Source organism: Eptesicus fuscus, chromosome 8, assembly GCF_027574615.1.
Source record: "Eptesicus fuscus isolate TK198812 chromosome 8, DD_ASM_mEF_20220401, whole genome shotgun sequence".
Classification (NCBI taxonomy): Eukaryota; Metazoa; Chordata; class Mammalia; order Chiroptera; family Vespertilionidae; genus Eptesicus; species Eptesicus fuscus.
In genome coordinates, this window is record NC_072480.1 from 35,809,799 (window position 1) to 35,828,284 (window position 18,486).

The following is an 18,486-nucleotide window of genomic DNA, read 5'->3' on the forward strand; positions in this document are numbered from 1 at the left end:
CTGAACTACTGAGCCACGCAGGCCGGGAAACATTTTGTAGATTTTTATGTGTTTCATTTATCCAAGTTAAAAAATAAAATTCAATAAACACATAAGACAAAGAGCTGTGTTTCATTTTCAGAAACCTGTTGCTTATTTTTGCCTATGGTTTGATTTTTATCCAAGAGCTCTTTGTTGAAATCATAAATATCATCTATATTTAATGTTTTTGAATAATCAAAGGAAATGTAAATATGCCTGGCTTCTGAAGTTGCACATTTAACAGAAATTTCAGAAGACTGTGCTGGTAATTGATTTGGCTGTTATTTCATGTTTCTGGTTTTACATGCTGCCAAAAATGTTCCCGTTAGGTCAGGATCTACATTTAAGACCTAGATTTAGGTAGGGGATAAAAATTTCATCAATGTATTTGGAGCTCCTGATGTGTTAAGGGATCAAGTGGCTTAACCAAATTGAACCGCAGGTGTCATAATAATGTCTACATTGTGTGGAATGTAGTAGTATTTGAAATACATAGTGCAGAGTCTATAACTGGCACTTAGCAAATATTACTTTCTTTCCTAATCCTTCTTTTATCTTTCTTCAGAATGGTAAAAACAGGTGATTTTTTTGCCATTTTTTTTTTTTACAATTATATTGACATTCAATATTACTTTATACTAGTGGCCCAGTGCACAAAATTTGTTCATGGGGGGGGGGTGATGTCCTTCAGCCCGGCCTGCACCCTCTCCAATCTGGGACCCCTTAGCAGATGTCCAACTGCCGGGGGATGTCCCTGTGGGATCGGGCCTAAACTGGAAGTCAAACATCCCTCTCGCAATCCGGGACTGCTGTCTCCTAACCACTCACCTGCCTGTCTGCCCGGTTGCCCCTAACCACTCTGCCTGCCGGCCTGCTTGCCCCCAACTGCCCCCCTACCAGCCTGCTCGCCCCCAACTGGCCCCCTGCTGGCCTGATCGCCCCCAAATGCCCTCCCCTGCCGGCCTCATGGCCCCCAACTGCCCTCCCTGGCTGGCCTCATGGCCCTCAACTGTCCTCCCTCCCTGGCCAGAGGCCCATCCACAGCTGGGCACGGAATGCTTGCCTTGTCGCTGGGGTGACGACGCAAGCATCTTCCCCTCCCCCGGTCACTCTGTGGCTGGGGTGTAACACTTGCCTCATTGTTGTGGCAACAAAGCAAGCATTCCGCTAGGATGCTCACGCTGCCCGCTCTCAGCAGCCGCTCCCCCCCACCCCCAGTACTGGGGGACTCCGGCAGGGCTGAGAGGACTGGGCGCCGCCATCTTGTGGCTATGGGCACTGCCATCTTTGTGACGGAGTGACGGTCAGTTTGCATACCTCTCTTTATTAGATAGGATTAGTTTCAAGTGTATGGTATAGTGGTTAAACATTTATAAAATGTATGAACTGGTCCTCCCAACAAGTCTAATACCTACCTGGCACCAGAGGTAGTTATTACAATATTATTAAGTGTATTCCTTATGCTGTACTTTACATCCCCATGACTATTTTGTAACTAGCAGTTGTACTTAATCCCTTCACCTTTTTCACCATTTCCCAATCCCCCTTCCATCTGGCAACCATCAATCTGTTCCCTGTATCTATAAGCCTGTTTCTATTTTTTGTTGTTGTTCATTTATTTTGTTCTTTAGATCCCACATAGATAACAGGCTTTTGATTGTAGCTCTGTCATCCAGAAGGTCTTACTCCTGTGCAAGTCAGTTAAGCACTCTGCCAGCTTTCTTGTTTACAGAGGTGAGATTTAACTTCTTTTATCTTTTTCCTATAAATTCTGTATCTGCCATTTCTACTTTCATTATTGTGGTCTACATTCAAGCATTATATAGTCGTTTTAAACAGGCAGATTGCTCAATTCCCCTCCACCCTCAACCTTATGTAACAGTGTTGGACTGTGTCTAGACAAGTTACCATTAAAAATATGAACTTATTTTGTAGCTTAAGATTTTGTTAAGGGGCATTTATCAGTTGTCAATCTCTGTGCTACTTTTTAATAATCCTATATAATAAAAGGGTAATATGCAAATCTAACGAGCTGTGGAATGACCAGTTGCTATGACGCTCACTGACCACCAGGGTGCAGACACTCAATGCAGGAGCTGCCCCCTGGTGGTCAGTTCGCTCTCTCAGTGGGAGCAACGTTCAGCCACAGTCAGGCTGACGGCTGGTGAGCACAGCGGGTGCAGTGGCCCTCCTCTGCAGCAGCGCTAAGGTTGCCTGACTGTGGCTTAGGCCCACTCCCCGCCAGCAGTTGGACATCCCCTGAGGGCTCCTGGACTTGAAAGGGTACAGGCGGGGCTGAGGCTGCCCCCCTCCCAGAGTGCATGAATGTTGTGCACTGTGCCTCTAGTATGTATATATTTTATCTCAATCCTCACAGCATGAAGAATCAGTTTCAGGAGCTTCATTTTATACTGTTTAGTTTGGCATCTCAAGTGAAGTTGGCACTTTTATTATTACTTTTTAAAAATAGTGAGAAATTATTGGCTTATTATTTAGCACTGCTACTTTAAAAATAGTAAGAAAATATTTGCCTCATAAGTTAATATGATTTGCTGAATAACTCATCTTCTATAGTAAAAGAGATACTTGTAATCATTGCAGTCCAATCAAACATATCAAATAATATTAATAATAGGATCTTATTCCATTACATCAAGCTTATACATTAGTTACTTTTCATAAGTACCAAATAATTATTTGAAGCACTGCAAAGATATTAAAGAAAAATTAAATACACCTTCCCAATAATAGTATCCATAGTACTCAGGTGACTTAAAATATGGGGTATGGCAAAAGTAGGTTTACAGTTGTGAGCACACAAACCAGAGTTTATTCATTTTATTATTATTATTAATCATTGTATTATTTTCCATAAAAACAAGTGTAAACCTACTTTTACTCCTCCCTGTATATGCTTAAAGTAAGTTGTAGAGAGATTACATTTACTAAAAAACACATGACAAGTTATTGTTGAAAAAAATACCTTCAACTAGGTCTGTTACTCCAAACATAAGATTCTTTTCATTTATGGTGTCATTTTTAAAAAAAATATAACTTACTGCTATTGAAATTAAGGTTTGCCATGTGTAACTATCATCCATCTCTTTATGAATCTAAAAATAGCAAAATAAAAGAAAATTCTGTAATTAAATGTGCATGGGTGTCTCACGTTGTATAACCGATTAGCATGCATGTTTTAGAGTGCAGATTCTGTATATTCTTACTGTTAGAATCATACAACTATAACCAGCAGGTGGAAGAAAAACCATAGTTTTCTGTAAACTATGCATTATAGTTAGTAATACAAACATAATTTATACATTTGCTTTCCTTATACTACCAAAATATAAACATCTACTTACATGTCAATATTGATTCATTTTCCAACTACTTAAAGTAGGTATGTGGATTAAATTTCTTTTAGATCAAACTTAAGAAGATATAGTGATACAGAAATGTCTTGAAGGTTAATGGATTGACTATGGTTAGAAAATCATTAAAGGGTGCACAGCCATCAGGGTAACTGTCATCTTAACTTCTTTATAAAGCAATTTAGAAAACCATAAACACAATGCACAGACAGCAATTTTAAGATAATAGAATTTTTTTAAATGCTATCTAATCAATGTGAAATTTCATTTTAAGTACCTTGAAATAAGAAGAAATGCATATCTAGGTTAACTTATAAAAAGCCACATGTCAACAACGTTTTTATTAGTTTTTTAAAGTTCTATAAATATGAATTTCATTCTTTTAAGACCTAGGATATTAAGTAAACGGGCTTAAATATATATAAACATGTTTACAAGGTTTTCAAAGTAAATAGGCAGCAGCACAATATTTGAAATTAAAAAATGTATCAGTTAATATTTTGCTTCAGTGATAGTTTGGTTTCATTTTAAAATACTTCCTTTGCATTAGAATATTTGTTTAAAAAAGAATGAAAATTTTTCTTAAGAACTAGCAAGAGTAATTTTTTTTTAACTGCAATTAGACAATCATAAACAGAATCTTCTAAAGAGAATTTTATTATATTATTATAAGAAATTCCTTAATTTTTGAAAGTTTATGATTTACTAGAGGCCTGGTGCACAAAATTCGTGCACTTGGGGGAGGGGGGAGTCCCTCAGCCTAGCCTGTGCCCTCTCACAATCTGGGAGCCCTTGGGGGATGTCCGACTGATTGCTTAGGCCCACTCCCTAAGCTGGCAGTAGGACATTCTTAGCGCTGCCACAGAAGCAGGAGAGGCTCCAGCCTCCACCGCTGTGCTCGCCAGTTGTGAGCCCAGCTTCTGGCTGAGCAGTGCTCCCCCTGTGGGAGCACACTGACCACCAGGGGGCAGGTCCTGCATTGAGCGTCTGCCCCTCGGTGGTCAGTGCACATCATAGCGACCAGTCTTTCTGCCATTTGGTTGATTTGCATATTAGCATTTTATTATATAGGATTATTTTATGAAATTGATATGTCATGGTTGTCATTTTCCTTTCCACCTATTCCTGTTGTAACTGTACAAACATTGGTCTTAGCTTTTTCTCTTGGTTCACTTTACCCTTAATTTATTTTTTACAAAAAGTTTACATTTAAATTTCATTAAAATTGTAATAAATATTACAGTTGATTGTCATGTGTTTTTAAATGTGCATATAATTAAATGAAAATAAAGAAATGAATTTTAGAAATACACAGATGTATATCTCCATTTCCTTAAACCTGGAAATCTCAGAATTTAGTAATAATTTAAAATGCATGAACTGAAACTAAACATAAAACATTTTATGTATTATTGAAGGAAATCACTATTGTTCTTAATATACATTATGTTATTAAATAACCATTTTAAAGATTTAGAAACTCAGTTTTAGAGTGATTGAGTAACTTAGTAATAGTAAATATACATAATACTTATTGTGTCCAGGTACTGTTCCAGGCATGACATATATTATCAATAATCCATGTGCAAAACCAAGCCAAATAGTTATTAATCAACAAAACCAAAATTGGAAACTAGGCACGTACAAAACATATGCCATGTACATTATCAACAGTGCCGAATTTTCCTCTCTACAGGAAGAACATTTAATAAGAGGAAGAAAATTTTCTATAAAAATAGCATATAAATTGGATTCGTAATCAGAAAATGTGAACCCTTAATGATATTTACCACTCAGGAGATGAGGGCCTTGGGCTACTCATGAATCTACTATATAAACATAAACATAACTATATATACATATACTTGTATGTGTGTGAGACAGATAGAGAGGGGGAGGATTAGATTTCTCTAGGAACTGCATATTTTATGAATGTTTGTGGTTTGTGTATAGAGGTTAGAATACCAATTTAAAAATTTCCAGGCCACATTTTGAGTACAGTAGAATACTCTCTCCAGACTGGCTCCCTATTGATTGATTAATGTTCTTTGAATATTTGACAATACTTTTGTTAATCAAATTGACTAAGACTCAAGCAGTCAGAAGGCTCAGAGCTAACAGGACATTGTATAGCTCACTTTTCTGTCCACAGGATCTTTCTTCCACTGGTGGGATGAAGTGCTTACCAACATTAAATTGTTTTTGTTCTCAATAAGTTTATTTCACTAATAATTTTACTGATATTACATAAATTCATTGGTTATTATTAAAATAATGTGCACTTCCTGTGAAATATGAGTGCAAGGCAAAGAAATATTCTTTCAATGGAAACTAAGTTGAGTACTTAGGCAAACCATCATGAAGTGGCTAAAAATTCTGTTGAGATTGATTTGAGCAATTATGGAAAAAGTAGAGAAATATTTTTTAAAATCTCGAAGACTCCTGCAAACAAAATCTAGAATTTACAGTTAATGCAGTTCTTTGGTTGTTCTTATAAAACAGAAGGGACAGAGCTCCAGCTAGCATTCAAACTAGGTCAGTAGCCTGCATATTATATGTTCCAAGGTAAAACAAATGTTTTAAGGTATGCATTTATATATTTAATCTATTCCTTATGATCACTTTTGATGAATTATTATGTCATATACATAATACATTATTTATGTTCAAACAAAACTTTAAATTAAACAAATTGTTTTCCTCTACCATTTCTCAAATCATTTAAATGCATTTATTATCATATTTTTGAACATTTTATACAGGTACTTCTTATTCTGAAATGTAATTTTATTATCAAAACATTTACCATGGTTTTTACTGTCCTTATTAATTGTGAAAATTATAAAATAATATTCATTGACCTATAAAACAAACACTAATATTATCTTTATGTCAGGCTAGTGGAATTGAAAACTTGAAAAGGCCCTAGGTGGTTTGGCCCAATGGATAGAGCATCGGCCTGCGGACTGAAGGGTCCCAGGTTCGATTCCAGCCAAGGGCACATGCCTGGGTTGCAGGCTTGATCCCCAGTGGGGGACGTGCAGGGGGAAGTCAATCAATGATTCTCTCTCATCATTGATGTTTCTATCTCTCTCTCCCTCTCCCTTCCTCTCTAAAATCAATAAAATATATTTTAAAAAAAAGAAAACTTGAAAAGGTTGAACCCAATTGCATTTACTAGTACTCTCTGTAATAACACATGCATTCATAGGCACAAGCTCTCGCAGGCCAAAGCACTGGATCCAATAATGGGTTTTCTGAGGATTTTAGGTTATGTTACTCAACATAACCTTCTCATGTGTGTTTAATTTTTTGTTCTAAATTATTATTGCATTGCTATGAAAAATGAAGAGAACTATTAAATTGGAATTAATGTAACTAAAACCTTCATTTATGTATGAATATAGAAATGTTCATGTTACAGTGATTTAACTTATAAAGCAAATCCCCAGTAGATTATCTAAATGTTATCTAAGTATATAGAGACATAATTGCTTTCAGAAATATAATATTAAGATTTCCAATGCTAAAAGAACAGTTTCTATAATTTTCATATGCAAATGCTTTTGAAAATTACCTTACCTAATATATAGCAAGGTCTTGAACACATTTTAATTAGATAATCTTTGAAAACTCCATTTAAATAAAAGTAGACAATTCATGGGATAAACCATTAAATTAATTTTTTTACATCTTTTTCAATACTGCTAAGAAATTCTAATTATCAAGCTAGGTTTTCATTTTTTTTTTCTTTGTAGGTATTGCTTTGGGTAAAAATCAGAGAACGTGTTTACGAGTTTAGGTTCACCATTTAAACTCCTGATTACTTTGGCAAATATTTACGGAGGATCAACCAAGTCTAAGGCACTTGGAAACTGACATCAGCATGGATGCCGTATGTGTGCTGTCACTATGGAGCTTTTCAGTTTTGTACTGCACCATCTTGGACTTCTCTGCAACGAATACAGCTCTGAGAGCAACAGAAACAACCCAGGTATACTTACATGCTGACTCAGTGTATCCTGACTTAGTAATTAATGATCATACTATTTATAGGTAATTTAGAAAGTATTTTTAATTGATAAGGGACAGAGATGAATGAGATCTTGGCAATGTAAAATGCAGCCAATCAATCAATCAACTAATTTTGTAGTTCATTATATTTTTATTCTGTAGATAACCTGAGCCATTTCATTTGGGTTAGTATATTTCATATATATTTTAGTATTTTAAATTTAAAGACAAGTATTACATCCATTTGCTCCTTAAGGTTCTTATTTTCTAGAAGTTTGCTATTCCACAAAATTTTTTTGGACAAGTTTACATCTTTTTCAGGGTACACTTTCATGTATGGATAACTGCCATAAAATAAAATTCCATTGTCATTTATAATTTCCCATTTTGGTTAATGGCATTCTGAAAGTTCTATAGCTTTCTAAATGAACCCAAGGGCTACTTCCATGGAAACTAGTACACAATACACAGTACCAAAATAAACTTCCACAAACACAAAACAAGTTTCTCAACCAAGGAAATATGATGAATTTAAATGCAATGTTTTATAAATATTCTTGCAGCCACATGTAACTCAAAAATGTGATTTATGTTGCAGGGTAAATATGTATTGATATAAGACAAAATCCTATATAATAAAAGGTTAATATGCAAATAGACTGAACAGTAGAACAACCAAATGGCAGAACGACTGGTTGCTATGATGTGCACAGACCACCAGGGGGCAGATGCTCAATGCAGGAACTGCCCCCCTGGTTGTCAGAGTGGTCCCACAGGGGGAGTGCCTCTCAGCCAGAGGCTGGGCCTGGCTGAAAAGCACAGCGGCGGTGGTGGGAGCCTCTCCAGCCTTTGCAGCAGTGCTAAGGATGTCCGACTGAAGGCTCCTGGACGGTGAGAGAGTGCAGGCCGGGCTGAGGGACCCCGCTCTCCCTGACTTCAAGAATTCTGTGCACCGGGCCTCTAGTCTATTTTATCTAATAAAGAAGGAATATGCTAATTGACTATTATACCCTCACAAAGATGGCGGCACTCACAGCCAATAAGGAGGGAATATGCTAATTGACTGTCACACCCTCAAAGATGGTGGCACGCACCATCACAAGATGCTGGCACCCATTCCCTCAGCCCTGCTGGGGTGGCAGGCACATGGCATACACCTGCCTCTGGAGTCCCCCAGTCCCCTCAGGCCCCCAGGCACCCAGGGCTGGCCCGAGGCGCTGGCAAGCCTCAGATGGCAGCTGCCCATTCGCCCAGTGCCGCCAGAGGCTCAGGTAACCGGGGCCGGCCGAGGCTTGCACTGCCAGCAGTGGCAGCAGCAGAGGTGTGATGGGGGCATCACCTTCCCCTGATTGCCTGGTCACCTCCCACCCCTGAGGGCTCCCAGACAGTGAGAGGGGGCAGGACAGGCTGAGGGACACCCCCTCCAGTGCATGAATTTTCGTGCACTGGGCCTCTAGTCTACACTAATAAAAGAGTAAGAAGCAAATTGACCATACCTTCGAGATACCCACCAGCCAATCAGGAGTTAGTATGCAAATTAACCCAACAAAGATGGTGGGTTAATTTGCATACACAGGCGCTGAGCGGCTGGGGGCGGGGCGGGACGCAGGTGTTCCGCACTGCCCCAGCCACTCTGGGCCTCTGGGCAACCTGGGAAGATGGAAAGGTGGCTCCGGGCTGGAGTGAAAAGGCGGCTCCGGACGTAGCAAAGGCGGTGCCAGCAGCCAGGGGAAGGAAGGCCCATTCCTGCATGATTCTTCGTTTACCGGGTCTCTAGTATATCTATCTAATAAAAGAGTAATATGCAAATTAGCCATCACTCCGTGACAAAATGGCGGCGCCCATGGCCACAAGATGGCGGTGCACGGTCCTCTTAGCTCCGAGCCCCGGCACGTGATCCGGGGCAAAGCGGCCACGGGCTGGGGGGCCGGGGATCTCAGGCCAGCTGACAGCGCCCCGCCCCCGAGGCCGGGTGCATGATCTGGGGCAAAGCGGCCACAGGCTGGGGGGCCGGGGGTCTCAGGCCGGCTGACAGCGCCCCGCCTGCGAGCCCCGGCGCAAAGTGTGTGATCCAGGGCAAAGCGGCCATGGACTTGGGGGCTGGGGGCCTCAGGCTGGCAGACAGCACCCCGCCTCGAGCCCCGGCGCAAAGTGCGTGATCCGGGGCAAAGTGGCCTAGGGCTCGGGGGCTGGGGGTCTCAGGCCAGCAGGGCAGTGCAACCCCAATGCGCGATCTTCAGGCCAGCGAAGGCAGCCTGGGCTGGAGCTGTGCACCCCCACCGGGCTACCCCCACCGGGCTATCCCCAGTCAGGCTGAGATGGCAGCCTGGGCAGGGGTCTCAGCCTGGCTGAGCTTAGATGGCATTCTGGGCTGGGGTCTCAGCCTGGCCAGGGCCCGAACCCCTTCCAGCGGTGGCAGCCTGGGGTCTCAACCATTGAGTCACACCAGCCAGGCAGATATGAAGGAATCTTAAATGTTTCTTTTTTTATAATATATATTTTATTGATTTTTTACAGAGAGGAAGGGAAAGGGATAGAGATCTAGAAACATCTATGAGAGAGAAACATCGATCAGCTGCCTCCTGCACACTCCCCAGTGGGTATGTGCCCCTAACCAAGGTACATGCCCTTGACCAGAATTGAACCTGGGACCCTTGATTCTGCAGGCCAATGCTCCATCCACTGAGCCAAACCAGTTAGGATTGTCCAATATGCTAAAGAAAAAACCCTATCTAACAAAGAGGGAATATGCAAGGGAGGGCATTTGGGGGTGACCGGGGTGTCAGGGGAGGGCAGTTAGGCATTGATCAGGCTGGCAGGGGAGCGGTTAGGGGGTGATCAGGCTGGCAGGCAGAGCAGTTAGGGGCAATCAGGAAGGCAGGCAGGCGAGTAGTTGGGAACCAGCAGTCCTAGATTGTGAAAGGGATGTTTGACTGCCTGTTTAGGCCCGATCCAATGGATCGGGCCTAAAGAGGCAGTCAGACATCCCCCAAGGGATCCCAGATTGGAGAGGGTGCATGTTGGGCTGAGAGACACCCCTCCCCCTGTGCACGAATTTCGTGCACCGGGCCTCTAGTATATATATAAAAGGCAAACATGCAAAGTGTCCCCTCAGGAGTTCAAGCGGGAGACCACGAGTTCAATCACTCGCTATGACATGCTCTGACCACCAGTGGGCGGCGCAGAACGAAGGAAAGCCCTGGCTGGCAATGGAAGGCCTCAATCGGCCCTGATCGCTGGCCAGACCTAGGGACCCTACCTGTGCATGAATTTTGTGCACCAGGCCACTAGTAGATAATAAAAAGACGTTATTCTTACTTAATGCCTTCACCATAGTGTTTTTTTATATTTACATGTGAACTATTTACATTCTAGGAAAGCTCTGGGTATTAACCTTTTGCACTCGGATGTCAAGTGTGACTTGACATGGTTAGCATTAGAATAAAGGAATCGAAAAAAAAAGCAAGCAAGTGCAAAGGGTTAAATTCTCACAATTTGTCATCTGCTATTACAGAAAATAGTTTGAAGTAAGGTTTTATTTTTCATCTACTCCATTTTGAACAAATAAGCATAGATAAGGCGATGGAATCATTTAATGGGTTGTGTATTCCTGTTAATGAAATGGCTTATAATCTTTCACTCCTTTTAAACTTTACTTTATAAAAGGACAGGTGTTCAAAAAGATGCCTAGACTTCAGCTCACAGAGTAACTTCAGCTCCCCATGACCACAGATAGACTGGCCCTAACTACTCCAGAAGGCTATTGCAAACAGAAATCATATAGGTGGTGGAAAACCAACCAAATTATTTAATTTATGCCTAATAATTTCATCAGCATTAACTATTGCATTCACTGCAGAAATGTATGGCAAAGCCACAGGCATTGTAATTCAACCTGTCCCACATGCCCTGTGAAAACTTATCACAATAAGTTTGCCTCCTACAATTACACTGTTTGTATGTTTAATTAATTAAATCATTGCATTCTCTTTTTCCTCATCTCCAATGTTAAGATGACATATTGCCAAGCAAGAATTCCAGCTTTTGGAGTTTTCATTTTCAAAAAGAGCCTTATATGGTTGCAAGAGTATTCATTAGTACGTAGAAGGAAAACTAAGTTGTTGGGCAGTTATTTACATTGGAAATTTAACTTCACTTAATCCAGTCTCTTAGTCACACAACCCTGATCAGGTAAATCACTCTCCTTCTTAAAATTATACAATGGTTTTCTTTCATTTGGGGTTATACCCCAAAATGCTTAACAAGAATTACATGGCTTCCATCCACCTCTCAGCTATTTCTTCAATTTTACCAACTTTCACTGGCCTCCTCCTTGTCTCTAAATCTCAGCCTCTGGACCTATTCATTTATTTGAACATGTCACACTGCCTCTGACTCCTGAGCCTTCAGACATGCTAGTGTCTTTGCTTGTGACACTCTTGCATGACCTTTGCCTTCCTGCCTTCCATTTTTTACTCAAGTCAATCATTAAAAGTCACCTTCCAAGGGTTTCTTTGCTGTATGCTTCCTTCCTTCCCACACTTGCTCTGCTAGTAATCCTTTGATATCTGTTTTCATCTAGCTTATATTTCCTCTATTCCAAAGGAAGTACAATGCCTGGCACATAATATGCATTGCATATGTCTGTGGAGCTGAGTTGGAGTTAAAGAAATGTTTGTCAGATATTGTACATAATAGTATAAATATATGGACATACCAGAGTTAGAGTTTTGTTTTGATCTTAGTTTTCATGGTGATGCTGCCTGGGATCCCTGTCTCTTCATAATTAAAATAGCTAAAATAAGTTGCCTTTGACTCGAAGTCCATATATCTATATCAGTATTTCTCAGTCTTTGTTCCATTATCACACTGCTAGTCAGTCTTTTTAGATATTTTTCCTAATCATCTCTGCCCTGTGAAACTTGAAAAACACAAATATACTGGACCACTATTTATGCACTGTTTATAACCATTAGAACACCTTAGATGTTTTACACCAATAATAAATGTCCACACCTTGGGAAGTAATGCCTCTGTGGAAAATGTATCATACAGATAGCCATATTTTATTCTATCTATCTATCTATCTATCTATCTATCTATCTATCTATCTATCTATCTATCTATCTATCTATCTATCTATCTATCTATCTATCTATCTATCTATCTATCTATCTATCTATCTATGTATCATCTATCTATCATCTATTATCTATTTATAATCTTTTAATCTAAAGAATAATAAAAGGATAGAAAGAGAGAGAGAAAGGTTCAGTTGGGCATTCTTTGCTGTATGGCTTCAGCCGCTCTTTGCAGAATCTTTTCCTGTTTCCAGCTCAGACTCAGAGTTTGTGTCTGACCAGAAGCTTTGCACACAAAAAACATCCTCTTTTGCGATTGTTGTGTTGCTTTCCTGACTATTGGGTGCTTTAATGAGTGTTAACAAAACATTAATTTGTATGGAAATATTAAAAGTCAGAATGTACTGTAATTTTAGATTTTCATAGTCTATATTTACCGGCGTTATCATTTTATTCATGTCCGTTTCCAGATGAACTGTTTTATGTGTTTTCAACTGGAATTAGTTTTCTTTATGTAATTACTTTTAAAGCTGCATCAGAATTGAAGCTTTGACAGTGACTGGTGGCATGAGGATCTATTCAGTTTCCACAGGCAGCTTGAAAAATAACCCTCTACGGGCAAACATCTCAGGTGCATGGAAAACCGAGGTCTTAACAGGAGCAACCGCAGAGAGAATGGGATTGCAGCCCTATTTCTTGCTTTCTCTGGCTTTTATTAGTCCACAGAGTGGTTAGAAACAAATGGCGGGGATTTGCTGAGAACATTTTACAATTCCTCCAGGGACCACAGCCCTGTTAAATCTACCTGCAGTGGCAGTTGTCATTTAAATACAATGTTACAACCTGTGAGGACGCAGGAGGTTGGTGGGTTGTAAAGCCCACAGTCAAGGGATCTTCAGTGACGATGGCAGAGCTAAAAGAGACTTCCCATTTGTCATCTTTATTCCTCTTGCTCAGTAGACACTCACAAACTATGTGCCCAACCAGTTTAGTCCAGACACACATGTCAACTTACATGGTTTTGCTAACAACTCAAGCTTGTCACCAGTCATTAGTTGTTGTCCTCAAAGTAATTGCTCTATATCACATTGGCTTTAAAAACAAACAGGTATTAGTTATAGCAAAATTGAGAGAAGTTTGTTAACATTCCAAATTTCCCTCCCTCAAACTAAACCACAGGCATTATAATATCTAATTTTGCTACTGAAAGGATTTTAGAGACAGGAGCGGCAGTTTTAGGGGAAGGGGATCCATGGGAGAGGAATGCATACATGATGGGCAGATTGTTTATCTTATGTACACAGAGGAGAGAGGAATGTTACAAGGTAAGGAGGAGAAGAACAGGGGCACCGGATGAGCTTTGAAACTGAAACCATACAGTGAAAAGGGGGAAAGTGGCCAATTAGGAAAGCACAGGGGACACAAAATAAGGGTCCAATTAGAAAGTGTTATGAAGAGACAAAGAAGCTTCCAGCATTTATAAATCCATGGACAAAGAGAATCACAGGATTATGATTTTTTTCCATTAGAGAGAGCGAGCAGATTTTTCATGATTTGGGGACCCCATTTGGGGACCCCTCCCTAGGAGGAGTTTGTATACACTTACATTAAACTTAAACACTTGCTAACATTTTTTAAATCCATGAATCTTATTCTTTAAACTTTGTAGGTCAAGCACCCTGCAATGAGAGTCTGAGCTTGCCATTCCTCGTATCACTACTGCATGAGCCCTTTACTCCAGAGACCAATGGATGCATTCACAGGCCATATTTTGATATGAATGCTGGCCTCATCATGTGGGCAAGCACTATGTTTAAGTGCTTCACTTAATTTTTCCTCACACAACCAAACGATAGGTGTTATTATCAATTTGTTTTTAGACGAGACAGGCCAAGAAGAAAAAAAAAAGCTTTGTGTTATAGTAGAGTCAGGAAAAAGTAGATCCCAGGGTTAAAGTCTGAGGGCATGGATAATCTTTCACTGAACAGCATCTTGCTCAACATTATGCAGCATAGCCAGTTGTCTTTCCCCCTAGTCACGTGTACCCACATTTTTGCCACCTTTCAAATTCAAATTCAAACCCTTTTCCTACCCAAAGTATCTAAAGGACTGTAATTCACAGTGATATTTAAAGTGTAGGAATTCATATGATCCATTTATGAAAATAGTGACTTAAAAATATCAATCTACGTATCACTATTTAATTTCTTAAGATTCTTTGCCTTAAATAAATCACACCTAAATAGATCAAAAAGGTTTTAGAGGGAGGGAGTTTTTCTAGTACTTTTTTTTTATATATATATAATGACCACTACAGAGCCTTATATACACTGAGTGGCCAGATTATTATGATCTCTGAATGCACAATAATCTGGCCACTCAGTGTATATCCTACATAATAAAAGGCTAATATGCAAATTGCCCCTCAACCAGGAGTTAGACCAGCAGGCAGGCTGGCCAACAGCCCATGACCACTCCCCCTGGCCAGGCTGGCCAGAGGACCACACCCATGCACGAATTTCATGCACCGGGCCTCTAGAGGCCCGGTGCATGAAATTCGTGCATGGGGTGTGTGTCCCTCAGCCCAGCCTGCACCCTTTCCAATCTGGGACCCCTCGAGGGATATCCAACTGCCCCTTTAGGCCCGATCCCAGTAGGATTGGGCCTAAAGGGGCAGTCGGACATCCCTTTCACAATCCAGGACTGCTGGCTCCCAACTGCTCACCTGCCTGCCTTCCTGATTGCCCCTAACAGCTTCTGCCTGCCAGCTTGATCACCCCCTAACCACTCCCCTGCCAGCCTGATTGATGCCTAACTGCTCCCCTGCCAGCCTGTTTGCCCCTAACAGCCCTCCCTTGCAGGCCTGATCCCTCCCAACTGCCCTCCCCTGCTGGGATCTTGTGGTGGCCATCTTGTGTCCACATGGGGGCAGCCATCTTTGACCACATGGGGGCAGCCATCTTGTGTGTTGCAGTGATGATCAATTTGCATATTACTCTTTTATTAGATAGGATAGAGGCCTGGTGCATGGGTGTGGGTCTGGCTGGTTTGCTCTGAAGGGTTTCCGGGATCAGGGTAGGTGTTCCCTTGGCGCATGGGTCAGCCTGAGTGAGGGGCCTGTGGTGGTTTGCAGGCCGGCCATGCCCCCCGGTGACCCAAGCGGAGGCCCTGGTATCTGGGATTTATTTATCTTCTGTAATTGTAACTTTGTAGCCTTGAGCAGAGCCAAGCCTCCTGCTTGCTCTGTGGCCACAGCTTCTTTTTTTGGGATTTATGTATCTTCTATAATTGAAACTTTGTAGCCTTGAGTGGAGGCCTGGGCTGGCCAGGGTGTGTGGAAAGCTTGGCTTCCTCCATTGCCAGGAAACCCCAGCCTCCTGCTCGCTCTGTGGCTGCAGCCATCTTGGTTAGGTTAATTTGCATACTCGCTCCTGTTTGGCTGGTGGGCGTGGCTTGTGGGTGTAGTGGAATGATGGTAAATTTGCATATTACTCTTTTATTAGATAGGATATATATATATATACTCTGAGTTGCCAGATTATTATGTGTTCAGAGACTATAATAATCTTGCCACTCATTGTATATATAGCATGAAATTGTAAAAAAAATCCTTTGATTTATTCATACTTAGGAAACATCTGGAATTACCATACAATCCAAATAAATAAATAAATAAATACACATTTACATTTTTACTTGACTTCTGCAACATAGTCAAGTAAGAGTCCTATATTTTCATTATAATTCTGCCCTTGGTTATTCTGTATAATTGGCTATTTCTCTGATTTAACTTACCTATTGCTGTAATCTTACTTATTGATACATGTACAAACACTTGAAATTATTTGCACAAGTTAAATAATTTTTTAGAAAGTTCCTAATTATTGTAAGTCAAACCTGAAGGGCAGACATATATATCTGAGAAGCAACTGCAGAGTCTTCACAGCAGCCACATAGTCATTGACCTGGGAAAGTAAGTTGTCTCTACCTCCCAGATACACACAATTATTACTGTAATTGTCTCTTGGAATTTACCTATTGGTTTCTCTATTGTTTACCAAATAGGAAAAAATATATATGAGGCATAGCAAGATGCTATGTAAAACAGTGGCGTGAAACTTACGACTTCCTAGAAAGAAATAATAGCTACCCTCTTATAGAATGATAGGAAAGCGGACTTTTAAAACTTTTATGGCAAGCTACATTCCAAAATAGAAGTAACAGGTTTAACATTGGAAAGTGGTTATAACCTTTGACAAATAACTTTGTCTATTCTTGATCTCTCATTTGTATATTTAGTTAAAATATATCCTATGTATGTGTCACTTAAGTTTTTATATCCCTAATCATTGTTGCAAGAAATACTAGCATGATTACGGTCATTACTATGACTATGTATTTCCACTTTTGCAAAGGAGCTTTTCATGAATTATCATGAAGAAACAAGATATAACACTATAAATCATTCACCTAAAATGTTCATATTCTTTCATTATCTACTTTTGTCATTAATTGGTATTTTTATGAAGAAATTCTAAGTAAATTATGTATTGCAATAAAAATTCTTGAAGTTGAAAGTTTACAACGTCCCTAAATAAATTTAAAACAGTAATTCAGTTATAAGCTTTTCTTTGAGCTCCTGCTTTGTTTATATAGTAGGTATAATAATTTTTGATTAGCTTAAAAAATCATGATTCTTACTAAAAAGCAAGATAAAAGGAAGGAAAAATGATTATTCTCATGCTTTATAACAAATAATTTTCACCTTATGTGAATATAGTCACTGTAAAATCATGTCATTGATTATGAATATATAAAATAATAGTTTTGCATTTCATAGTTAAGAAAATAAAAAAACATACCAGTTCTGATATTACTAATTAAGGAAGCTTAAAGTATACTGTGTTTATTGATATAAATTTATTTTATTTATTTTAAAACTCTAACTCATATTTATTTCTAGAAAACTCAGTATGGTCTTTTAAAACAAAAGCCACATTTAAATCACTGTTAGATGACTGGCTTACTTAAGGGCACAGCATTAAGTTGGTAGTATTTCAAGTTATTTGAAAAAGCCATCCCTCAATAGAATGTTCGCAATTAAAGAAAAAACAATCACTATATTTTTCATATGCTATAAAATGTCATAGAAAAAATAAGTATTATTTATCTTCTAGAAAATAACCGCTGCTCTTATTCACTATGTCTGTGTGAATAAGGGTTCAAATTACTTGTACCCTTACCCACGTCTTACTTTCTACTATATTTTACATTTGCTAATAAGTGAGTAATTTGCTAATAAGTGGCAGACGTAGGACCTGAGTAAGCCTCATTTTTTTCTTCAAAATTAACATTCCCAGACAGGATACAGGACTAGCAAAATGGGCATCACTCAGCTCAGGAAAATTCTCAGAACCACAGATTGTCAAAATTTTAGTTTTAACGTCTAAAATTAAATCTGTAGAGACTGAAAATAGAAAAATTGAACTTTTTAAGAAGATTAGTCAGGACAAAAGCTCTGGGTTCTACTTGTGCCCCAAGAAAACATGGAGCTTTCCCACATAAACTAGGATCAGATACAGTCTAGGCAACTCAAAGTAAACTACAGGTAACCCATGAGACACTGGGAGATAAAGGGAGACCTATGAGTTTTCTTAGGTGGCAATCACAGGTTCCCATAAGCTGGGCTTTGCTTATGGGACCAAATTAAAGACTATGCTTGATTCAAGCCCAGGAATACTAGGAAGTAGTAGATAATAACACCCATGAATTAGGAGTTTTCCATTTTCCAAAATTTGAAAATGTTAAGTAGCATTCTTTGAAATCCTGCTTATATCTATATCTTCGTTACTTTTACTATTTTGTTTCACCTACTCCTCTCTATTTATTTTGTGCCAATGTAATTTTTTCTTCCAGAATTTCTTTGAAAGAAATACATATTTTCTGGGCCTGTTTTTCTTCATTATGTCCACATATTCTCAGACTTTGCATCTACTTTA

At 39.5% G+C, this 18,486-nt stretch overlaps 1 protein-coding gene and 1 long non-coding RNA gene across 4 annotated transcripts in view; one reads left to right on the plus strand and one right to left on the minus strand.

Annotated features, from left to right (window-relative positions):
• The window catches only part of LOC129147080 (protocadherin-9-like), a 528,066-nt gene that overhangs the window by 363,929 nt on the left and 145,651 nt on the right, over nt 1-18,486 (minus strand). The window lies entirely within an intron of this gene.
• The window catches only part of LOC114232423 (uncharacterized), a 51,869-nt gene continuing 34,611 nt past the window's right edge, over nt 1,229-18,486 (plus strand). For 2 of the 3 annotated variants that reach the window (XR_003618480.2, XR_008556738.1), the window contains exons 1-2: nt 1,229-1,324; nt 7,151-7,386. This is a non-coding gene — a long non-coding RNA (uncharacterized LOC114232423). Of the gene's footprint in view, nt 1,325-1,652; nt 1,756-7,150; nt 7,387-18,486 lie in introns of all 3 variants that reach the window. The other variant, XR_008556739.1, reaches the window with a different exon arrangement.